This window comes from Ranitomeya imitator, chromosome 3 (assembly GCF_032444005.1).
Source record: "Ranitomeya imitator isolate aRanImi1 chromosome 3, aRanImi1.pri, whole genome shotgun sequence".
NCBI lineage: Eukaryota > Metazoa > Chordata > Amphibia > Anura > Dendrobatidae > Ranitomeya > Ranitomeya imitator.
Genome location: NC_091284.1, coordinates 205,641,089 through 205,667,156, shown reverse-complemented (window position 1 = coordinate 205,667,156; position 26,068 = coordinate 205,641,089). Strand labels below are relative to the sequence as shown.

At 44.8% G+C, this 26,068-nt stretch overlaps 1 protein-coding gene and 1 long non-coding RNA gene across 3 annotated transcripts in view; one reads left to right on the top strand and one right to left on the bottom strand.

Annotated features, from left to right (window-relative positions):
* Positions 1-26,068, bottom strand: part of LOC138673131 (uncharacterized) — a 205,821-nt gene that overhangs the window by 139,379 nt on the left and 40,374 nt on the right. The gene's annotated exons all lie outside the window — the stretch shown is intronic.
* The window catches only part of TAFA3 (TAFA chemokine like family member 3), a 1,052,604-nt gene continuing 1,051,844 nt past the window's right edge, over positions 25,309-26,068 (top strand). Inside the window, exon 1 of one of the 2 annotated variants that reach the window (XM_069761753.1) lies at positions 25,309-25,816. The gene's annotated coding sequence lies outside the window, so the exon portion shown is untranslated. The remainder of the gene's footprint in view (positions 25,817-26,068) is intronic. The other variant, XR_011319810.1, reaches the window with a different exon arrangement.

The following is a 26,068-nucleotide window of genomic DNA, read 5'->3' as shown; positions in this document are numbered from 1 at the left end:
AGCTGGACAAACATAGAAAGCACAGAATGGATAAGTCCACAATCTATGGACAGAAAAGAGCAAGCAAAAACTTAGCTTTGCTGAACTGGTCAGGATAACAGGGAAATCCAAAGAGATGTGAATCCAACCAGGGACCATTTACAAGTGGCACTGGCTGAAGAAAGAGCCAGGCCTAAATAGCTGAGCAGAAGAGACGATAAGTGGAGGCAGCTGATGACAGCTAACTCCAAGGAGCAGCCATACCACTTGAAACCACAAGAGGGAGCCCAAGAGCAGAACTCACAAAAGTGCCACTTACAACCACCGGAGGGAGCCTAAGAGCAGAATTCACAACAGGTACCCAGCATGGTGCGTGTGGTACCCAGTGGGCACACGGGCGGCACATGTGTGCCGCACGTGTGCCACACTGATGTGCCACAGAAACGCATGGGCACACGGACACGGGTAATTCTGGTACCAATTTTTCCAGTACCGGAATTATCTGGACGTGTGAGACTGCCCTAATAGTGGAGGAGAACCTCAGCGGATGACCGTGCTATTACTGAAGATAATCTCTATATTACGACCAAAATGGATATTACCGACATATGGTCAGTGGTAGATACTAGCCCTACAGAACATATAACAGATCACTGCACAGTTACAGATAGCGACTTACCGCTGGTGTCCTTTCTGATGGAATTGTACATTTTTCCCGTTTTTTTCCATCTGGCCCATACCGACATGACAACTTCTTCCAGCCACGAATTGGCTGCAGAGAATACAACAAAGACACATTTCACTTCTCATATGCCAGCCCCATCACCATTTATTCCCAACCTGCACAAATTCCTCATCCTACTGATACCCAAATACTGAGCTGCTGCTGCCATATGTGTCCCTATTACTGCCCCTGATACCCCAATACTGAGCCGCTGCTGCCGTATGTGTCCCTATTACTGACCCTGATACCCCAATACTGAGCCGCTGCTGCCATATGTGTCCCTATTACTGCCCCTGATACCCCAATACTGAGCCGCTGCTGCCGTATGTGTCCCTATTACTGCCCCTGATACCCCAATACTGAGCCACTGCTGCCGTATGTGTCCCTATTACTGCACCTGATTCCCCAATACTGAGTCCCTGCTGCCGTATGTGCCCCTATTACTGCACCTGCTGTGTGGTTCTCTGTGCTTTCTAAATTCTAAAGCACCCCCTCTAGAATATAGTAATGCCGGGTGCAAGTGCCCTAGAAAACAGTGACCATATTTTCCCCCTAGAAAGTAATATTGCCCTGTGCGCCCCTTTGATAGTCACAGTAGCCTGAGTTCCCCTATAACAATAAGTGCCCACTTTAGATTTAATAATGTCCCAAGTCTCCCCCCCTGTACAGCTCCCCTATACACAGTATGATGCTCTCTTGTACACAGAATAATGCCTTCTCACTGTAGAGTACCACCCATACAGTATACTGACCCCGTAGTAGTCCCCAAACTGTTTGATGGCTCCAACACTGTAATATTACCCCCTCACTAAAATCTCCACACTGTATGATGGTCCCTAGATAGTTTCCACACAGAATAATGCACCAGATAGTCCTCAATATAGTATAATGCAATCCCCATAGGCCTCCACATAATATAATGCACCAGACAGTACTCAATATAGTATAATGCACTCCCCATAGGCCTTCATATAGTATAACGTACTCCCCATAGGCCTTCACATAGTAAAATGCACCCCCGTAGGCAGACTCTATAGCTTAAGGCAACCCCCATATGCAGACTCTATAGCATAAAGCAGCCCCCATTGGCAGACTCTATAGCACAAGGCAGCCTCCATAGGCAGACTCTATAGCACAAGTTAGCACCCATAGACAACCTCTGTAGTATAAGGAAGCTCCCCATAGGCAGACTCTGTAGTATAAGGAAGCCCCCATAGGCAGACTCTGAAGTATAAGGAAGCACCCATAGGCAGACTCTGTAGTTTAAGAAAGCCCCGATAGGCAGACCTTCTAGTATAAGGCAGCCACCATAGGCAGACTCTATAGTATAAGGCAGGCCCCATAGGCAGACTATGTAGTATAACGAATCCCCCCATTGGTAGACCCTCTAGTATAAGGCAGCCCCCATAGGCAGACTATGTAGTATAAGGCAGCCCCCATAGTCAGACTCTGTAGTATAAGGCAGACTCTGTAGTATAAGGCAGCCCCCATAGGCAGACTCTGTAGTATAAGCAATACCCCCATAGGCAGACCCTCTAGTATAAGGCTGCCCCATAGGCAGACTCTGTATTATAAGGCAGCCCCCATAGGCAGACTCTGTAGTATAAGGCAGCCCCCATAGGCAGACTCTGTAGGATAAGGCAGCCCCCATAAGCAGACTCTGCAGTATAAGGCAACCCCCATAGGCAAACTCTGTAATAAGGCAGCCTTCCATAGGCAGACTCTGTAGTATAAGGCAGACCCCCTATAGGCAGACTCTGTAGTTTAAGGCAGATCCCCCATAGGCAGACTCTGTAGTTTAAGGCAGACTCCCCATACGCAGACTATGTAGTATAAGACGGCCCCCCATAAAAATAGGTAAATAAATACTCACCTCTCTTCTTCCTTGTTCCTCTGCTGCTCCAACTGCCCGCACATCTCTGTAAAGCAGGCGCCGGGTAGTGACATCATTGCACCCGCTGTCAGTGTCTGAGTCAGACGCTGACAGGGGGGTGATGGGAAAGGGAGCGTAATGCTCCCTCTCTCATCAATGCGGTCAGCTGTATCAGCATCCAGCTGATACAGCTGAACTTGCAATGACAGGTGGGGGGCCCACTGCTGACACCGCGCCCCCCCCACCTGCTCAAGGGCTCCATAGCGGCTGGGTGGCAGAGCAGGGAGATCGATTCTCCCATCTCTGTTGCAGAATGTAACTGTATCGGCGTGCTGTGTGCATGCCTATACAGTATACAGTAGCGTAGCTCAGGGCGGGCCCCCTCAGAGCATGGGGCCAGGGCGGTGACCTCCTCTGGCCCCCGGTAGATATGCTACTGAGTATCGGTGCTGATTCCCGGCTATCATGTGACATCTGCAGCTTGTATTTTATACATTAAGGTTATTCATTTTCAATTGTTCGTTGTTGATCACTGCCCAGACTAGGTGTCCAACGTTCAAACAATAAAGAATAAAATGCTCATTTACTATTGATTGAATCTTTTATGCATGCATAAAAATTATGGCCTTTTGGCAGCACATCCCTTCTTGTAAACAGATGATGTTCTGCCAAAAATAATGTGGAGTAGTTGCAACATAAATTTTTTTTTAAATGAGTGCTGATTAACTTGCTATATCCTCATCAGTGCATCACGCAGACAATTATATTTGTCATTGTAAAAGGACTGTAAAATAGACATAAACATCAGATGGCTGTTGGTCCTTCTCTTTTTGGGCCAACAACAGATCTGCATGACCGAGTCCATTAATATTAGCTACATCAGTAATTTCTGACCACTGGATGGGAGCCCTGAGAAACACCTCTTAGTTCACTGAATCCATAGCTTTTGTTTTGATTAGTCAGCCTAGCGTGCGGTCATCCTTGCCACTTGATGCAAGATGAATATGTGCCAGGCCGGCTCATCAAAAGAAGAACAATGGATTCTGTCACGTAGGCAACTTTCAAGGCTACCATCCGGCGGCCACAAATTACTGATGTGGCCGATGGACCAGGTGCTGTGGATCAATTTAGGTAGCACTCTCCTAACCTCCACTCACGCACATGCATTCTGGGTGATAAATGTATTCTTTATGGGAGAGGAGAGGAGGATGCAGATTATCTCCAGGTAGAATGAAAGGATCAGGTTTTACATTATAAGTGCCCAATCTGTCTCTTGCCCAATAGCAACTGTTGGAGTAGAGTCCTGTTGTCCCCATACACATTAGCTAGTCATAATTATTGGCTTTGTTATTTTACATGTTTCTGGGCCACTTTCCCAAAAATGGAAAACCCCTTTAAAGATAAATACAATTCCCTTGCATATAATAGAAGGTTCTTCAAAGGTAAATCCTCTATTCAAAGCTGTCACATATCGTCCTAAGATAGTAGTACCCTAATATTAAGACAGACAAACAAACTTTGTCTTTACTGTCTGTGAAGCTATCTTTACAGGGGACACTGCTTTATGTAGTCACCTCTGCTCCCCTTATCTCCCCGCTGTTCTGTAGCTGTGCCCTGGAACAACGCAGAGGACCTTGTGCTCGGTATTACAGCTCGCTTTTCTATGATAAACACATCTGCCGCTTCACAGGCTGCATTTGTCATCCTTGGTAAAATGGTTGTCATTCTCATTCCGCAGTGTTATGGGATTATGGGAGTATCAGTGTAAGTGGATCCTTATCTAGATTTGGTCTTTTGCCTGCAATGAATGGCATTTTCCTCACTTTATAGCCCACTTTCTGATTCTCAACCTGTCATCTTTATGCTATCACCTTCCTGTCATGCATTTAATAAAGGTGCTGTTCCATTTAGACAGGATATAAAGAAAACCAACACAAAAAGTTTACTGACAGGTTGAAACATATTTAGAGCTATGAGGAGCTATTCATGTGAAAAACAGAATATACCGTACATTTAATAGATATTGATATGACACAACATATTATTGTGATATATCCCTATTCCCTAATTATTCAGCTTTATTAAAGCATTAAAAGGGTTGTCTATTACCTGAGATGCTATATACTATATATATATATATATATATATATATATATATATATATACAGTGGGGCAAAAAAGTATTTAGTCAGTCAGCAATAGTGCAAGTTCCACCACTTAAAAAGATGAGAGGCGTCTGTAATTTACATCATAGGTAGACCTCAACTATGGGAGACAAACTGAGAAAAAAAAATCCAGAAAATCACATTGTCGGTTTTTTTAACATTTTATTTGCATATTATGGTGGAAAATAAGTATTTGGTCAGAAACAAAATTTCATCTCAATACTTTGTAATATATCCTTTGTTGGCAATGACAGAGGTCAAACGTTTTCTGTAAGTCTTCACAAGGTTGCCACACACTGTTGTTGGTATGTTGGCCCATTCCTCCATGCAGATCTTCTCTAGAGCAGTGATGATTTTGGCTTTTCGCTTGGCAACACGGACTTTCAACTCCCTCCAAAGGTTTTCTATAGGGTTGAGATCTGGAGACTGGCTAGGCCACTCCAGGACCTTGAAATGCTTCTTACGAAGCCACTCCTTTGTTGCCCTGGCGGTGTGCTTTGGATCATTGTCATGTTGAAAGAACCAGCCACGTTTCATCTTCAATGCCCTTGCTGATGGAAGGAGGTTTGCACTCAAAATCTCACGATACATGGCCCCATTCATTCTTTCATGTACCCGGATCAGTCGTCCTGGCTCCTTTGCAGAGAAATAGCCCCAAAGCATGATGTTTCCACCACCATGCTTTACAGTAGGTATGGTGTTTGATGGATGCAACTCAGTATTCTTTTTCCTCCAAACACGACAAGTTGTGTTTCTACCAAACAGTTCCAGTTTGGTTTCATCAGACCATAGGACATTCTCCCAAAACTCCTCTGGATCATCCAAATGCTCTCTAGCAAACTTCAGACGGGCCCGGACATGTACTGGCTTAAGCAGTGGGACACGTCTGTCACTGCAGGATCTGAGTCCATGGTGGCGTAGTGTGTTACTTATGGTAGGCCTTGTTACATTGGTCCCAGCTCTCTGCAGTTCATTCACTAGGTCCCCCCGAGTAGTTCTGGGATTTTTGCTCACCGTTCTTGTGATCATTCTGACCCCACGGGTGGGATTTTGCGTGGAGCCCCAGATCGAGGGAGATTATCAGTGGTCTTGTATGTCTTCCATTTTCTGATTATTGCTCCCACTGTTGATTTCTTCACTCCAAGCTGGTTGGCTATTGCAGATTCAGTCTTCCCAGCCTGGTGCAGGGCTACAATTTTGTTTCTGGTGTCCTTTGACAGCTCTTTGGTCTTCACCATAGTGGAGTTTGGAGTCAGACTGTTTGAGGGTGTGCACATGTGTCTTTTTATACTGATAACAAGTTAAACAGGTGCCATTACTACAGGTAATGAGTGGAGGAAAGAGGAGACTCTTAAAGAAGAAGTTACAGGTCTGTGAGAGCCAGAAATCTTGATTGTTTGTTTCTGACCAAATACTTATTTTCCACCATAATATGCAAAAAAAATGATAAAAAAGCAGACAGTGTGATTTTCTGAATTTTTTTTTCTCAGTTTGTCTCCCATAGTTGAGGTCTACCTATGATGTAAATTACAGACGCCTCTCATCTTTTTAAGTGGTGGAACTTGCACTATTGCTGACTGACTAAATACTTTTTTGCCCCACTGTATATATGTTAGGTGTTACGGAACCAATCAGCACTCAGAATGTGTTGTGCAGTTATATGTATGTATAATAGGTTCCATGTGAGATGCATCAGCCCACGGGCTGCGCCCCTGGGCAGAGGGGACAAGATATCCCCCTTCTGTCCTCCCCCCACCTTTGTAATTCCCACAGTAAATATCGGCAGGCTCCGCCCCCTGCGGCTATTCTAATGTATGTCTGGCCTTCTGCTTTTCTATTGGCCTGCCCCTGTATCTGTGTGATATATTCTGTGTCCTGTGAATAAAGTGTTGTCAGACTGGAAATACGTGGAGAAGCAGTGATATTTCATATGCTCCCAGGTAATCAAGGAATTCCAAACAGCGTCCTTCATTCAGACTCCAGCCAAAGCAGAGTGGACCTCCTGAAACATGGGGTGGTACTGAAAGAGGCACCCCAGCTTGGTAGACCCCATTACAATATATGTATATATATATATATACAGTTAGGGCCAGAAATATTTGGACAGTGACACAATTTTCGCGAGTTGGGCTCTGCATGCCACCACATTGGATTTGAAATGAAACCTCTACAACAGAATTCAAGTGCAGATTGTAACGTTTAATTTGAAGGGTTGAACAAAAATATCTGATAGAAAATGTAGGAATTGTACACATTTCTTTACAAACACTCCACATTTTAGGAGGTCAAAAGTAATTGGACAAATAAACATAACCCAAACAAAATATTTTTATTTTCAATATTTTGTTGCAAATCCTTTGGAGGCAATCACTGCCTTAAGTCTGGAACCCATGGACATCACCAAACGCTGGGTTTCCTCCTTCTTAATGCTTTGCCAGGCCTTTACAGCCGCAGCCTTCAGGTCTTGCTTGTTTGTGGGTCTTTCCGTCTTAAGTCTGGATTTGAGCAAGTGAAATGCATGCTCAATTGGGTTTAGATCTGGAGATTGACTTGGCCATTGCAGAATGTTCCACTTTTTGACACTCATGAACTCCTGGGTAGCTTTGGATGTATGCTTGGGGTCATTGTCCATCTGTACTATGAAGCGCCGTCCAATCAACTTTGCAGCATTTGGCTGAATCTGGGCTGAAAGTATATCCCGGTACACTTCAGAATTCATCCGGCTACTCTTGTCTGCTCTTATGTCATCAATAAACACAAGTGACCCAGTGCCATTGAAAGCCATGCATGCCCATGCCATCACGTTGCCTCCACCATGTTTTACAGAGGATGTGGTGTGCCTTGGATCATGTGCCGTTCCCTTTCTTCTCCAAACTTTTTTCTTCCCATCATTCTGGTACAGGTTGATCTTTGTCTGATCTGTCCATAGAATACTTTTCCAGAACTGAGCTGGCTTCTTGAGGTGTTTTTCTGCAAATTTAACTCTGGCCTGTCTATTTTTGGTATTGATGAATGGTTAGCATCTAGATGTGAACCCTTTGTATTTACTGTCATGGAGTCTTCTCTTTACTGTTGACTTAGAGACAGATACACCTACTTCACTGAGAGTGTTCTGGACTTCAGTTGATGTTGTGAACGGGTTCTTCTTCACCAAATTAAGTATGCGGCGATCATCCACCACTGTTGTCATCCGTGGACGCCCAGGCCTTTTTGAGTTCCCAAGCTCACCAGTCAATTCCTTTTTTCTCAGAATGTACCCAAATGTTGATTTTGCTACTCCAAGCATGTCTGCTATCTCTCTGATGGATTTTTTCTTTTTTTTCAGCCTCAGGATGTTCTGCTTCACCTCAATTGAGAGTTCCTTTGACCGCATGTTGTCTGCTCACAGCAACAGCTGACCTTTTAACTACTTCATTGATTACAGGTTAATGAGGGAGACGCCTTCAGAGTTAATTGCAGCCCTTAGAGTCCATTGTCCAATTACTTTTGGTCCCTTGAAAAAGAGAACGCTATGCATTACAGAGCTATGATTCCTAAACCCTTTCTCCGATTTGGATGTGGAAACTATCATATTGTAGCTGGGAGTGTGCACTTTCAGCCCATATTATATATATAATTGTATTTCTGAACATGTTTTTGTAAACAGCTAAAATAACAAAACTTGTGTCACTGTCCAAATATTTCTGGCCCTAACTGTATATATATATATATAGTGAGCGAATATACTCGTTGCTCGAGATTTCTCGATCATGCTCGGGGGTCCTCCGAGTATTTTTTATTTAGTTTTTCTTGCTGCAGCTGAATGATTTACATCTGTTAGCCAGCATAAGTATATGTGGGGGTTCCCTAGCAACCAGGCAACCTCCACATGTACTTATGCTGGCTAACAGATGTAAATCATTCAGCTGCAGCAAGAAGAACTGAAACTCCGAGCAAAAAAATACTCGGATGATCCCCGAGCATGCTCGAGAAATCTCGAGTAACGAGTATATTCGCTCATTACTAATATATATTGTTAGGGCTGGCGGAACGCACCGAGTTAATTTAAGAGATGTTATTTGGTGCGTTCGCGGCATGGGGTCCACTGTGCAGGAGAGGACCTGCTGCTGGCAAATGGCGGCCCTTTATGGCGGTAGAAGCGAACTCTGTTAATTCACAGAGATGCTGTGCCAGGTCTCACTCTGACCCTCAGTGGCTTTTGAGCCCGCGCCTGTGGACGCCCCGAGTCAGCAGCTGAGACCTTGGCAACTAAGAAACGCGGAACCCTGTTGACTTCACAGGAGTATTCAGCAACTGCCAAGCTGATGGCAGTGTGTGGCACAACAAACATACAATCTAGGGGCCCTAAATCCATGCACACAATCTCTAGGGGCTTATTTCAGCCGAGTCCCTGGACACACATAAATGTGACCACACTGGCGCATGCACATAACTGATTCAATACTAGCGCATGGCCGTGCGGTCATGAGAGCCTTAAATAGCTGCAGCAAGTACAGGACCTTCCTAGAAGGACCAATGAGAGGCTGCTACAGAGCCTGAGCACCTACAGGACCTTCCTGGAGGACCAATGGATTTAGCTGCAGTATCTGAACATGTGACCCTCGAACTCCACTGAGAGATCTTACTCTGGGCATGCTCAGAATGAGAAAAGCAGGACTTAGTCCTAGAAGTGTCTGCTCGCCGCTGCCAAGCACTGGCTTCAATGGCAGAAGCAGGAAAAGCAGCAGTAACCCTTTGTACAGAGTCAGACTGAGCGAGATGCTGGGACTGACATCTCTGCTGAGCAGGCTCCACTGCGGCAGGAGAAGACTGGGAGACCGCAGCAGAGATGGCCCGAGATTCCCCCTGTGCAGAGGCAGGAACTCAACCCCTAACATATATATATAATTTATTTATTTTTTAACTCTAAATCACATTTGATATGTCTCAATGTTCTTTTTTTATACTTTTCACAGTTTCTTTCATTGCCATACTATGCTATGGCAGAGTGCTAGTGCCACACGTCCTGCTCCTATCATCACTGCCCTAACAAAATTAGCATTAGGGGGTAGCTCCAATGTTAAATTTCTTCTTTCACGACCCATGATAACAATTCTTTTTAGGGCGGTGATAGAAGTTTCGGGCCAATGCTGGGATCATTCACCTTGAAGCGAATGAGCATCATGCGGTGGTTTTATAAGCAGTGTGAGTGACACCAGAACAGCCCCACAGCATCATCTTCAGGGGTGGCACTGGTGTCTCTTACACTGCTTTAATAACTGCTCCCTGATGACGTCCTGCATTAGAGAAGCAAGCTGCTGGTGACAGAAGTATGCCAGCACTGCACTCACCTCTTCCACAACTATCACCACATTTGATTCCAAATGACATCAAAGGGCAGTGATGAAAGAAACTGTGACTGCAGCTCTACCTTCCGATGTTGTCCTGCTCCAGGTGAGTTGATAGAATCTGTGAGGAAGTGACATTTTTTTCACCATTTTACTTTATTTGCAAGTTTTTTCATGTTTCTCATTACATAACATGGCAAAAGTGAATGGTTTCCTTCCAAAGTACAACTTGTTCCACAAAAAAATTAATAGAGAAATAAAAAAATATATAAATTATGGCTTTTAGAAGAAGGGGGGGGAAAAATGAAAACGCAAAAATGAGATTTGGCCCAGCAGAAATAGCTACACCAGCCTGCTTCTATGTCTATGCATTGGCATAGGCAAATGGATGGGACATTAAAATTCACAAGTAAAGCTACTTTCACACTAGCGTCGGTACGGGGCCGTCGCCATGTGTCGGCCCGACGTACCGACGCAAACTGCGAAAAAAATGAACAACGGGGGCAGCGGATGCAGTTTTTCAACATGTCCCCTGCCCCATTGTAATGTCCGGGGAGGAGGGGGCGGAGTTCCGGCCGCACATGCGCGGTTGGAAATGGTGGACTCGACGCACAAAAAAGTTACATGTAACTTTTTTGTGCCGACGGTGCGTCAAAACACAACGGATGCAACGTGTGGCGATACGTCGCAATGCGTCGCCAATGAAAGTCTATGGAGAAAAATCGCATCCTGCGGGCAACTTTGCAGGATGCTTTTTTACTCCAAAAGGACGCATTGCGACGTACGTCAAAAAACGCTAGTGTGAAAGTAGCCTAAGACACACACACAGCAGTAGTAAATTGCAGACAAAAGAAACACTCGTGTATTAAACACAAGCTGTAAGTGGAGCCGCCTGGACCTGAGCCTGACATTAAAATCATGAGATTTTGGTGTCTTTGCTAATTAAAGTATAGGATTGCATATATTGCTGTTTTATAGATCTCTTTTACTGTTTCACTAGATGCTCCATGCAATTAATGGAATCTGTCACCATGTTTTTGCTATCTCACTTAGTTTACTGGGTGCAGCAGTTCTGAGACAGAGATTTTAGATGTAGCATGTAGCATAGCGCAGACAGCTAACACCACCCACACCACAGCTTTCTGTGTACAATGTCTATTGACAGTGAACTGCTTATCAGAGGAAAGAACGGAGCCGGACCAATTGCAGCGCCCCAGAGACCTGGTCGTTGCAGTAATGTCGCTCTGCCGCTAAGGGGACTGATGGTATGTTTCATGGCACTAAAGGAGTTCATCTGACCAGGTATCACCAGCACACATTACACTTCACACTCCGGCCACCAGGGGGAGCAAAAGGTTTTATTTATTAGGCCACTCCTCACACTGGTAAAACTGGGGGGTTGGATAGAAAGTTAGCCAGAAGCTGACTGGGTTTTGTCCAGGCAACATCCCGTGGCAGGGGGTTTTGCGGGGAAGATTCAGGGGGGTCCCTGTCAGGCGTGGGAACCTGGCAGGCACCTAGCGACAAGGACAGATCGTTACAGAGCCGCACCTGCACTACCTTGCGGCGGCATCTAAAGAAAGGACACGAAGCGAAGGATATTGTGGACAGTGAGAAACGAGATCAAAGTACAAAGGAGAACCAGTAGGAGTCGTGCCCCGAGAACGGCAACATCCTACTGAGGCACGTAGCCGGTGACCGGAACACTGAGGAAGGTATACCATCTAGCTGCTATCACATCACCCCAGTGGAACCCAAGCAGCGTTGGTCACCCTGACCGAATACCACAGGTGGCGTCACAAACACCTAACAACTTTCACCACCCTTTTCATTGGGCGCCCCTTAGCAGAGTCACGGACCGGGTCCAGCCACCGTGACAACCCCAGAACTGAGACAGAAAGGACCGGTACCGAGTAGCCTGTGGCCCTGTGTCTGGGGGCGCTCCATAATCATTGTATAGAAACAACAGCACACAGCCTAATAAGTGATACATCCCTGAATTCAGAGTCTCAGGCCCTGCCTCATGTTCTCAGATTATATAGGCAAAACCTGCTGACAGATTCCTTAAGGTTTGAATAGTAGCTATGGAAGTATAGCCCCATGACTAATATTGTCACATTGTATAATGCAGATGTGAATAGAAGCCAACACAGATTTCTTCATAACTATTATGTTTTAGTTTTCGTCTGCTGACATAATTCATTCTCACTGATCTGTATTATACAATGGGTACCCTTCACTTTTTGTTGTTCCACGGTGATGTCTTGTTTTTGGTTCTCGCTGGAAAGATTAATCACAATGTAATAGCTACCTCATGGAATTTATACAGAGCTATAATTATACGTTTGTCCTGATTTTTAGTGCGTGAGATGTCATTTAAACATGTGGAGACTGTCAACCAAGCACTGGCTGCCTCAGTTGGTTCCAGCTAAATGATATGGTTGATTTACAATCAGATTCTGCTGTGTCTAAATGGGGTGGAAATGGTCACAGTTGTGTACAAAATGACAGGAGATGTACAGAAGATGACTGTAGCAACTAGAACATTGGATGCAGGTGCTAGGAGTCAAATCAGTGCACACATTAAGCTGGAATTATTCGAAAATTACTTTATATCCATAGAATTTTTAGGATAATTATTGCTTTAATTTTTTGCAAATACGTTAACATTTTTTCAGATGAAGTTTTAAAAAGAAACCACATTTCTGTTATTTACACATTAACTGTCCCATAAGTTTGACAATATGATGAGTAATTGTCTAAGGGTCACTTCCGTCTGTCTGTCTGTCACGGATATTCATTGGTCGCGGCCTCTGTCTGTCATGGAAATTCAAGTCGCTGATTGGTCGTGGCAAAACAGCCACTACCGATCAGCGACGGGCACAGTCCGGCGGAAAAATGGCCGCTCCTTCCTCCCCGCAGTCAGTGCCCACTCCGTACTCCCCTCCGGTCAGCGCTCACACAGGGTTAATGGCAGCGTAGACCGCGGTGTAACGCACTCGGTTAACGCTGCTATTAACCCTGTGTGACCAACTTTTTACTATTCATGCTGCCTATGCCGCATCAAGAGTAAAAAGATCTAATGTTCAAAATAATTAAAAAAAATAAAAAATAGTTATAAACTCACCGTCCGTCGGATCAGGAACAGGCCTTTCCCGCTCCTCGCGACACCCCGGTGACCGCTCCATGCATTGCGGTCTTGCTAGATGATGACGTGCTGCTCGATTGTAAGGTCCGGGGAGGAGGGGGCGGAGTTCCGGCCGCGCATGTGCGGCCGGAAATGACGAACATGACACACAAAAAGAGTTACATGCAACGTTTTTTTGTGCAGTCGGTCCGCCAAAACACCACGCATCTGTCACGCGACAGATGCGACGTGTGGCCATACGTCGCAATGTGTCGCTAATGCAAGTCTATGGAGAAAAAGCGCATCCTGCAAGCACATTTGCAGGATGCGTTTTTTTCTCCAAAATGACGCATTGCGATGTACAGCAAACAATGCTAGTGTGAATGTAGCCTTAACTGACAGTTTCCACGCTGTGTAACTTCTGCAACGGAGCTGACAGTCAAGCGGGAGGAGGCGAAGCTGGGGGGAGAATAGAGCTGGAGTGACAGAAGTTTTGCATATCAATGCAAACTTTGCATTCTCAGTAGGAGAGGAAAGAGCTGGCTATATAAAGATATTGCTGATCTTGGTTTTGAAAGCTCTACATGCACATATAAATAGTTTGAATTGTGAAGTCATGCTGCAGTATTGCAGGTAAGTTGGGATTGTGTGATGTATACAGGGTGTCAGAGATTTAGTATTTCCATTTATCTAATGCATTTGTTCTTTTAAATTGCAGCAGTCAAAGCTACTTACCTGTTCTACCTTCATCCAGGCATCAACTCTGACGGACATAAAAGGGAAGGAGAGAGAACTACATGGAATCTAATCAGTGATGCATCAATACAGGGATAATAGCCATTTATATTTTCCAAAGGCACAGATGGAGCGCCTTGCCAGGGCCTAGGGGTACTCGGTATCGGGTCCTGTGGTCATTAAAGGGGAAGTCATGGTAGCAGCGACCCAGTCCGTGGCCCTTTGAGTCCAAATTAAAGGGAATGTCTTCAAAGGGGTTATTAGAAATAAGAATGTTCGTGACGCCACCTGTAGTATTCAGTCAGGGGTGACCGACGCTGCTTAAAGGGGTCCTCTGGGGAGTGATGGCACTGGAGCAAGAATGGTATGGCTTCCCACAGGTGAAGCTGGGTCCCCAGTTCTCCCGATGTATTTAGCAAAGATGATGTGGTGCCAGAAATAAGCAGAGGACACAAGGTTGCAGTCTCTTTACCTGTTTTACTGGTGGTTTACGGCCACAGTCCAGGGTACCAGCAACAGGTGACGGTGGAGTCCAGGCAGCCTGGAAACAAGTTGAATTCCCTTTGTCAGGTCAGATTGGGAGCTTTCCACTATGCTCTGTATAATAGTCCCTTGCTGCCTATGGCTTCTTTCAAGATCCTCTCTCACCTCTCTCTCTGTCCTGAGACCATTCCAGCATGATAGGCAATGCAAGCTGTTTTATAGGGGTCTCTATTCACGGTGACTCTGGGCTCTGTATGTTGCTGTTCCTCAGGGTGTAGATGTGGGCATGTTACTTTCAATCTTCTGCCCTCCGGTTTCTACTGTGGGGCATACAGTCCCACACAACCAAGGACTCCCGGTGTCCGGTTCCTGCGCTTCAGTGTGGAGGGAGCCCAGTCGCAGCTCTCCTCCAGATCCTTATTTCTCCTGTGCTCCTTCCTCCTTCTCTGTCTCACACAAACTCCAGACTGAACTAACTCACTCCTCCAAGCCAGAATATATATATAGGGAAGCTCCCCTAACTGGGTCTAGAGCTCCCCCTTCCGGCCTGGAGTCAGAACTTGTTGCATGTACAGGTTACCTGCCAAAGGGATCCTCCTTGTTTCCAGGCATGGCATCACTTTCCCAGAGAGGAAGGCAGTACCACTGTGGTACACGAACTCCTGGGGTGCCACACAGAGTAGACATTAAAGGAGTATGTTCATGTTACAAAATTTATATAGTAAGGCTAGGACTGGCCCAAAGGAACACAGGGGAATAATATGGTGGGCCACCATGCAGGAGTGGGCCACCACCATCTTATATGAACAGTACTTGGCACAATATACTTGAATCACTATGTACAGACCAAGGCAGCATCTTATTCATTTAACAATCTACTCAGTTCATTGTTATATTGTTTGTGATTAAAGATGATGTCACATTTGCATGTAGCTGAAAATTTGGGCCCCAGAGATGGTTAATGTTCGACCCTTGGCACCCCAGTCTGACACTGGATATAGTTAGTTAGACAACATAAAGATAAGGAAGATTTAAATTGAATTGCTTTTTTTTTGCTAACATTCTCCTGGTATGATAGCTCTTATTTTACATAGTGTACAGATGGTTTCCATTAGGATCGACCACCGGAGCCTGGCAAAGTGTGCCCATCAACTAAATTCCAGGATAAAAAGTTAATTCCTAAGGAGCCAATCAAATTTTGCCAACCCATTGATTTCTATACAGCAGCTCGTTGCACACCTCCCACAACTTGTCAGTTGGTATCAGTATTGCAAAATCACCAGCCCATGGTCCCTACCATATGCAATTTCCCAATTTCGCTCACTTGAGCCAGGAACTTTTTCAAAGACACTATTATATAGTACAGTGATAACACTGCAGACTTCAGAAGAAGCCCCAGAAAAGTATATCAACAGATACAACATTTCATTCAGCAGTGGTTCTCAGCCTGGACGATTGCATCGTGGCCCCATCCAGGTTGAAAACTGTTTATCTCCCAGATATGGATTACGGTGTTGGACAGAACGACGGACATGTGAGGCATATGGTTGTTTTTATTTTATTACAGGAGACAAGGGATTCCAGCAGTGAGATTTTCTCATTGTGCCCATGGTGATCTCTCCAAGGTCACTGCAGTTCATTTGCCCGTCTCAGAATGCAGCTTCAGTGACCGGTGGTAACCTAAGGACATCACCTTTAGTCACTGAAGCTGATCAGAAGCAGGGCTTGCCGTGCTGTCATGAACATGACAGTTTGGCAAACACATGAAGTTCAGGCACCCCGTTCAAGTGAATGGTGTCTGGGTTTGGGTCCGGGTACTGTTCTGGTACCCGAACCCAAGCTTTTTTAACTGAGCATCCAAGGTTCCACCCATCTATATCCTTAAGGAGATAAAGTATATAATTTAACCTTGGACTACTCTTTTATCTTGATCCATGAATCCACACATCCGTGTTCTCAGTTTTAACATCTCATGCTACCGGGGATGGTTTCTGGCCTGATATAGTCCTGTTAATGAACCGGGCTTATATCTAACGAGGCACTGGTCGCAGTCCTACCGGGCTGGCAGAGATTTGCTTCACTGCTGATAGTGAAAATGGTTTGTCAGAGTTGTGAGCGAGTGTGGGCCAACATCAGAGGCTGCATGGGCCACCTTCTCTAGACCCCCATGTCTCCCTGGGCCTGAGTAAAACTGTGCCAAACTGACCTTGTGTATAACTAGCGAGGAGAATGTACCACAGGATCCCTCTGACGTAATAGTGAGATCTGGCGGGAGGGTGAAGTGTGGGTTCATCAAAATACCTGTCTTGTAGAAATCCAGTGTGCAAAATAAATATAATTTTTATGTTGTACTTTGACCTAATCATTGATAACACTAGTTTCAGTAATAATTGTTTTCCTGAACAGTTCCCTTTAAAGAGGTTGTCGAGTTTAAAATGAAACATTTGCAGTCACTCTGCGTGACTACAGACTTGTGTATCCACCCAGCATGTGCACTGTGTGCTGCAAGTATTCGCTGTTGTCTGCCCCGGAAATGGTGGCCAGGTAAGCAATATGCATACTCCTGGTCACAACCTGTCTAGTGGGCACAATCTCATTCAATACAAGTGTATTGAGCGGGGCCATGCCCACTATACAGCCATGCCCACTAGAAGGGTTCTGCCTGGGTGTTTGCATTTTGCGTACTTAACTGCTGTTCCCAGTGCAGACTGTGGCGAATCCTTGCAGCGCACAGTGCCCTCGCTCGGTGGAAACATAAGTCTGTAGTAAGGCAGACTGAATGCAGAGTTTTCATCTTACACTGCAAAACCCCTTTAAGCCCGAGTGACACCACCTATATCACGTCACCACCTAGGCTTCTGTAATGCATGTTTTTGGGGGCTAATAAAGGCATTTACCAGTATATGAGAAACTGCTAAATATTCACAGCATTTTATAACTTTTCTGTAACTTTCAGTTTATTGGACTAATGTATGGGTAAGGATAATTTTAGGATGGCCCGGCAAAAAACAGCAGGAATGACTTGTTATAGTCCTCCGCAAGCTGCTGAATGTGATATAAAAGACCAGGTCCAGTTACAAAAGATATTGCTTATATAATAGCTAAATACAGAGAAATGTACTCCAAATAATTGCCAATAGAATACTCAAATCTCTATTGATGTAGACTTAATTTTTTTGTTTTTCTGGATCAATATTTCTAGTTAATAGACACATTATACATTATATTAATTAGTATACATTATTACATTACATATTGTGAAAAGTTACAGAAAGCATGTAGAGAGAGACGTTCATGTGATAAGCCTCACAAAACCGAGCCGCAGTAACATTGAATTTAGGATGATGTCACTGCTAGTGCTATGTTCTATTGAATCCGGACACACAAACAAGATCTCTTCAGTGTGGTGACCTTATCCTCTTACAACCCTGCGACCTGAGGAATTCCCAAGAAACAACATCACAGTTCCGTTTTATGACCTCAAGTAGCCCCTTCACCATCAGTGTCTTGTTAGCGGCTGCAAACAAATATCAATCTGATAATAATTATCGTAATAATAATATGGGCTCCAAAAATCCAGGTAAGCAATAAAATAGTGCCTTTATTTACTAAAGAGCTCTCTCCAGGATATTGCTACCTATTCTGAGAGCAGCATATTATAAAAACAGGTACTGTGATTCTAGCACTTACTGGGCTGCTTAGTGTAATTTTCATAAAATCAATAGGAGATTATTATTAATAGATGACTCACAAAGCTGCACCCAGGTAATTCAATCATGCTACCACCATTGATTGGCAGCTTTTTGCCTATGCACAGTGTACACATAAATCGGTCAATCATTGTTAGGGGCGGGGTTATTCAGAGCTCAGCATTCAGAGAACTGGTAAATCTGCAGAAGATAAAACAGTTTTTAAGAAAAAAAATGCAGCACCCAGTAGAGTAAGTGAAACTCCTCTGGAAAAAGGGTATCTGTCCCTGCATCACACTGCTCTCAGATGGATTAGCAAAAGGTTGATGACCAATTCCCATTAAGCCATGTGATTGCCTCAGTCCTTCAAGGAAGCTTTCTCAGGTCTTGAAAAAAGTTTCAGGAGGAACTGAAACATTACTGCTGTAATCACATGGATTAAATAAAGGCATCATTTATTTGCTTATCCAGATCTTTGGAGTGTTGCTGCCTTTGGAAATTCATTCCATCCATCCATTCATCCATCCATCCATCCAAGGTTTTCAGTTCAAGCTCAGTGCTTAATTCACACTGGTAGGAGAAGAAAAAAGCATGGTCCTACATTGGACAGAGCAAAAGTCCAGCTTGCTTCCACCACACAGGCTAGGCTCGGCCATGCCAGTCTGTACAGGTCTGATGTTACCACAAAACACCCCTCAGTAGTTTCCCACCCACCAATACACTGAGGACTACTGGCTGTCTATGTATGCTGTCCTCAGACCTGCGGCTATGCAATACGGGCATTGCCTCAAAATCTTGAAAAAACAGAGACGGTCCTGGCCAGGTATTGACCTCCTTCCCTGCTGTTTACCAGTGATAAAGGCACTTGCTGGATGGAATATACCTCCTCTCCAGTACATGACTCCTCATTGCAGTGGCGTATCCAGGGGGGGGCAGCCGGGGCATGTGCCCCGGGCGCAGCCGACAGGGGGGCGCCAGCGGGCCGCCTGATGATGTGGCGGTCCAAGGAGGCTCCCCGTCGGTGGCATTCTGCTGCCCCCACAGTCTGAGATAATCCCGTTCTCTGAGCCAGCTGTCAAATTGATAGCCGGTTCAGAGAAAGTGCTGGGCGCCGTAGTCAAATCCCAAGGTGTACAGCGACGCCGCGGCTGTGCCGCCACTGTCGCTAGTACCCTTGGCTTGCCTGGCTGTTGTGAACTGTGATCCCTTCTGACGACCGCTGAGGTGCCGCTGACCGCTGCTGACACTTCCGCATCAGTGAAGTGCCAGCAGCGGTGACGTCACTCTTCACAGACACACAGGGCAGGCGAAGCACAGGCTGCTGCGTTGCAGTGTTGTTGGACGGTGGTAAGTGTGCACCAGCTCCAACCCGCGGGGACCGGCTGGGTAATGGAGCTGAAGACACCTACCAAACTTAGATTAGAGTCTGATGTTTGATATTTAAGGAGACTGGTTGGGTTGGGGGGGTCGGTCGGATATATGGAGCCTGTGGCCAGGATAGGGAGGGAGCAGGGGCCAGGGGCAATGGAAGTAAATTGTGTGTGTATATAAGTGAGAGGTGATGTGTATGTTGTGCGTGTGTGTGTATATAAGTAAGAGGTGCTGTGTGTGTGTTGTGCGTGTGTGTATATAAGTGAGAGGTGCTGTGTGTGTGTTGTGCGTGTGTGTATATAGGTGAGAGGTGCTGTGTGTGTGTTGTGTGTGCATGCATGCGTAGCGCTGCAGGTGAATGTGCAGAGATGTAAATGGTTTTGTGTGTGCGTACGGGGAGGAGAGGTGATGGCAATGATGGGGCTGATGAGGAGAGTGCAATAATTGGGATGGATGGGAAGGAGGAGATGATGGATGTGGTGGAATGGGCAATGATGGAGGTGGAATGGGCAATGATGGGGGTGGGGGGAGGACATGATGGAGGTGGTGGAATGGGTAATGATGGGGAGAGGCAATGATGGAGGGGGAAATTGGAATGGGCAAAGATGGTGTTGGGGGAGGAGGAAATCATGGAGGTGGTGGAAAGGGCAATAATGAGGGGGGAATAAATGACGGAGGTGGTAGAATGGACAAGGATGGTGGTGGTGGAAAGCACACTGATGATATTGGAGGGGGAGAAAATGATGGAGGTGGTCGAATGGGCAAGTATGGTGATGTGGTGATGGCGGCGGAAAGGACAATGATGATGGTGGTGGAAAGGGCCAAGATGGGGATGGTGGGGGAAGAGAAAATGATGGGTATGGTGAAAAAGGCAAAGGAGGAAATGATGGAGGTGGTGGAATGGGCAATGATAGGAGTGCTGGGGAAGGAGGAAATGATGGAGGTTGTGGAATGGGAGGTTGTGGAATGAGAAGGGGGAATAGTGTGATGAGACAGTATGGGGGTTGAAAAATGAGTGGGCACAGAATAGAAACTGAGCAGTGGGGGCGTAGCATGGGGGACAGTGTAAGGGCACAACCAGGAGCGGACAGTATACCAAGGAGGGGGGGTCTGATGAGAGAGTACAGTATAAATACTGGGCCCTATAGGGGGACACAGTATGAGAGGACAGTGTGAAGAGGGGGCCGGTATGGAAAGGAGAGGTCAGTGTGAAGAGCGTGTACCATAAGAGGGACAGTGTGGGGGTCATATTTTGTGCAGACAATATAGTGAAGGGCAATGTTTTATACAGGAGCATTATAATGACACTTGTATCTTTAAGGGCATCATGTGGAAATTTTCTGCAAAAGAGCCAAGAAGATGGAAGTCTGCAGAGACGGATGTGGATGAGAAAACTCATCATGGGGTCTGGACAAGATGAAGAAAAGAAGGAGATCGGCTCCAGAGACAACGTCATCTATAAGGTACCTGGATGTAAATGTTATTTGTGATACTAACTAACTCTCATGTTTTTATTTATGTTAGGAGCATTAAAGGGGATGTCCAGGTTTATGATGAGTCTGCAGTCATTCTTTGTGACTACAGACTTCTGAATTCTCACAGTGCGCACTGCACACTGTCAGGATTCTCTCATGCTGGGGATTTACATACATGCGGTCACGTACTGACTAGACATGTGTGGCTTCACTCAATGAAAACGAACTGAGCGAGGCCGGGCACGTCTAGTCGGAATGTGGTCAGAAGTATACAAATCGCATGCTTGTGCTGACATGACTCCACCGGCAAGGGAGAATCCTAAAAGTGTGCAGTGCATTCGTTGTGAGAATTCAGTAGACTGCGATGTCAGGATTCAGTTCTGCAGGTTCCAGTAGTCGTCACATGGACACTTCACTCATATGCGATTTTCATACTTGTGGTCCTGTGACATCGAGCTTCTTTTCTGCTTCTCTGTTTTGCACTGAATATTGACAGCATTAGGGAGAGGAGCTCGTGAGTACATGACTAAGTGTGCAAATCGCATATGTCCTCGGGGGGGCGCCAAAATGAATTCTTGCCCCGGGTGCCAGAAACCCTAGATACACCTCTGCCTCATTGCATCACATGTAATAACATTCCTGAGATTATGTAGCTGTATTTAGAAAGTATACACTCACACATTTTACTTTCTCATGTAGTGCTTAAAGGATTATTTTGAAAAAATCAGGTTAGCCTCTATCCGTGGGATACTGGATAAATTGCCGATTGCTGGGGGTTCAAACACTGGGACCTTTAGATTGGGGCTTTTGGAACCCCCAAGACTGGAACTTTGTAGCGCCATCCTGAATGCCATTAAGGTGTGCATGCGCAGCTTTCAAACCACTATTTTTGTGCCCTGAAATCAGAGAGTCATAGTGCACAAAATAGTTAATAAATAACATTTCCCACATGTCTTCTTTACATCAGCATAACTTTGGAAGCATCATTTTTTTTGTTAGGATGTTATAAGGGTTAAAATTTGACCAGCGATTTCTCATTTTTCCAACAACATTTACAAAACCATTTTTTTAGGGACCACCTCACATTTGAAGTGAGTTTGGGGGTTCAACATAACAGAAAATACCCCAAAGTGACACCATTCTAAAAATTGCACCCCCTAAGGTGCCGAAAACCACATTCAAGAAGTTTATTAACCCTTCAGGAGCTTCACAAAAACTAATGCAATGTGGAAGGAAATTAATAAACATTTAACTTTTTTCAAAACCAAACTTTTTTATTTTCACAAGGGTATCATAAGAAAATGGACCACAAAATATTGTTATGCAATTTCTCTTGAGTACGCCTTTACCCCATATGTGGGGGAAATCCACAGTTTGAGCACATGGCAGGGCTCAGAAGAGAGGGAGCACAAGTTGACTTTTTGAACCGAAAATTGGCTGGAATTGGCAGGCGCCATATCGCGTTTGGAATCCCCCTGACGTACCTAAACAGTGTACACCCCTCAATTCTAACTTCAACCCAAACACAGCCTTAACCCCAACTCACCCCTAACTCTAATCCCAACCCTAACCATAACCCTAACTACAATCCTAAACCCAACACAACACAACCCTAACCCCAATCCTAACCATAGCGCCAACCTTAACCCTAGTCTAACCCTAGCTCAACCCTAAACCTATCCCAAGCTTAACCACAGCTATAACCCTATCCCCCACCCTAACCCTAGCCCCAACCCTAACCCTAGACTATCCCTAGCCCAACCTTAGCCCAACCATAGCTCCCTAGCTTTTACCATAGCCAAAACCCTAATCCTAGCCCAACACTAACCCTAGCCTAACCATAACTTTAGCTCTAACTCCAACCCTAAACCTAGCCCCAACTCTAATGCTAGCTCTAAATAAACCCTAACCCTAATGAAAAAAAAAATATTTTTTATTTTATTTTTACCTAACCAAGGGGGTGATAAAGGGGGATTTGATGTATTTTTTTAATTTTTGATCACTGTGATAGGGTCTATCACAGTGATCAAAATGAATCAATTGGAAAAATCTCTTATTGTTGTCGGGTGCCTGCTGGCAGATCTCAGCGGGCGCACTGCACATGCACCAGCCATTTTCTTCCTGGAAGAAGAAGCTCAGGGCCGGGGTAAAACAGGAGGTGCCGGAGGTACCGGGGGGGGCCCGGGGGACCCCCATTTCTCCTCTGATGTGCTAGATCATATCAGAAGAGAAATAAATAAATGGGAAATCAAACTTTTTTTTTGCAGTTGCCATTATTGCGATTGCAACACTGGGGACGGTAAAAACTGACCAGAATCATGTTCTCCAGGGTCTCCTCTACCATGGTAGATTTTCCAACATTGGGGGCGCTATAACCTTATTTCTCAGCACCGTTAAAAAGCATCGCTGAGTAATAAGTACCCTTAACTGCCGCCGTTAAAAGGTATATCTGCGGTTGTTAAGGGGTTAATATGAGGATATTTCCAGTTAAATGTCATCATTTTGCTTTAATCTTTGTTTCTTAATCATTTGTAATACATTTTTACTTTTATCACAAATAACGCTTGTGCTGTCCTCATAAACTTCATATGCATATTAGGCTATGTTCATATCAGAGTTCATTCATTTCATTTAATTCTCTGTAACATTGATGACCTATCCTTAAAATAGGTCTTCGATGACTAATCGGTTGGAATGTGACACCAGACACCCCTGCTGATCAACTCTTCCTGGCGCCGGTGTTGGTCGGAACTGCTCAGTTGAGGTGCTGCACAGCATATTGATTTGAATATGAGGCAGACTTTCCTTACCCAGCTGTGACCACTGTACAGTTGACAGAGCTGTGCTATGGAGCTGAACACATCCGATCAACACAAGTACCGGGAACAGCTGATTGGTGGAGCTGTTGGATGTTGCACTCCAACTGAAAAGACAAGGATGACCTATCCTAAGTATAGGCCATCAATGCTAAATTCCTGGACAATTCTTTTAAGGCACTGTCAGCCCTTACGTGCCAGACATTAACAGCACCACATTGACTACAATGCAGTCCATTACCTTTCCATAACGGTGTCAGGCATTTTGTCTAAGACTAGATAGTGCGCCATTTTTCTCAGTATTTGTGGTGTACTCTACCTCCTAGTCTCTGAACCACTGAGCAGTAAGAACAGTCCAACGTACTTTTCAGCACATGTACAGTATATATCTTTGTGCTAGACTATACAGTTCAACACATGACGTGGCCTTTAGACGAACTCATTGGTTATAGTGATGATGTGGATTAAAGGGAATCAATTTTTCATCACATTGTGGTTGTGCTACATATATTTACATAAAAACATTGTATAGAAAAAATACAAAATGATTCCTCCACTGCTGTATTAATTTATCTGCAATTCCATTATTTTTATTAGCTGCCTCTTTATATAAACCTAAAAGCTTCTACTATAGAGAAGAATAGAGTACGTTTATCAGATTACAGATTAACACGCTTATTCACACTTGGGGAATAAGATACATAAATAGGTTGATCGGCGACATTGGTGACATCACATCTATAGCGCTGCAGGCAATCATTAGGATCAGAGGCTCATTCCATCTGCTTCAGTGGAGCCGCTGATCCTAGTGATTGGCTGCAGCTGTTACAAACACTGTAGATATCATGTCACCCTTGTAACAAGAAAGCCTGTAGTAGCGTAAAGGGGCGGTGATGGACCCCAAAAGGGTGAGTAAAAGCTCTATAGGCTCAGACATATATAAAATAAAGTTAAAAGAGGACAACACCGCAGTGCTGTGATTGATTTACTACTTGCTCTGTTTTCAGTCACTAAAGCCTATCATACATCACATCATAAATAACGTCATGCACAATTGATAAACGGACACATTCGCCCTGTGCATCAATGATGCTAGCTAGCACTGAAGAAAAATGATTTTTGCAGATTCACGACTTCCGATTTCTGTGGGCAGGAAAATACAAAAGAGAAAACATTCTAATCTTTGTGATTCTGGCCTGGACTGAAGAGCTAACACTCTAATATTGATGACGCACATGTCGCTCACATTATTTACCGGGTGTAAGGGTGCTAAAGGATCAGGGCTGAAAGTGTTAGTGACAAAATCTGGAAAGATAAGGCATTTCTAATGTATCTTCTAATATAGATTCACCCAATCATGCACAAAGATCTACGGCAGATACTAATATATATTATTCATGGACCCACATATCCCCTAGTAAACGCGGACATTGACTAGTTAGCAGAAAGCCTGTGCTATAACCAGAGAGGGCACTAGGGGACACTGTGCCTCTTCCACAGGACTCCCATCCCATCCTACCTCCTTCCCAGTCCCTGAGGATTCTGCTTAAGCTAAGGCTGCCAATGAAGTCAAAGCCTAATGCATTTCTCTGTGGTACCACAGGCTGCATCTCTTTCAAATTACAGTGCAGGCGGACCAGACAACATTTTCTGAATTAGCATTTGTGGGACTTCTCTGCTCACACACACAGTCCACATCTGAGGTACGGCGAGGTACCTGTCTGCTTTACCTATGGACCTCATTTACGCTGCACTTTGGATTAGAGGGAAACTCTGATTTTCTGCAAAGCACAGAAAGCAGTTGGGAGGTGGAAGCAGGAGTTCCTGTGGAGAACCCATTTTGGTCACCTGCTTTCTTTCTTTTTTTTTTTTTCGCTTTCTTCCTCTTTGTCCCTTTCTGTCGGATAGCTAATGGATGGGGGAACGCAACCTTGGGCTTGAAGAATGAGATAAGTTTGTTGAGTCCGGTTTGCGGGGAAGATGTACCCTTCCACAAACATGGAAACATAACCGGGATCTTTGATGGATATTGATTTTAAAGAAGGAGCACAGGTAGGTCACATCTAGACATATTCTTCTGTGTGACTGCAGCTGCCGAGGAGGAAGATTCCAACTTCTGCTTGGTTTAAGATAGGAATCAGTGTGATAATCAAGCACAGGTGTCTGTGGGGTACGGAACGGCGATATGAAAAATAACGAAGATTCAAATTCCAATGTTCCCTCTTATGCCCACCTCCACCCCAGGCCCCCTTCTATATTTTTACAATCGTATGAACAGCAATCTATCTCCTGTAATCAATCATT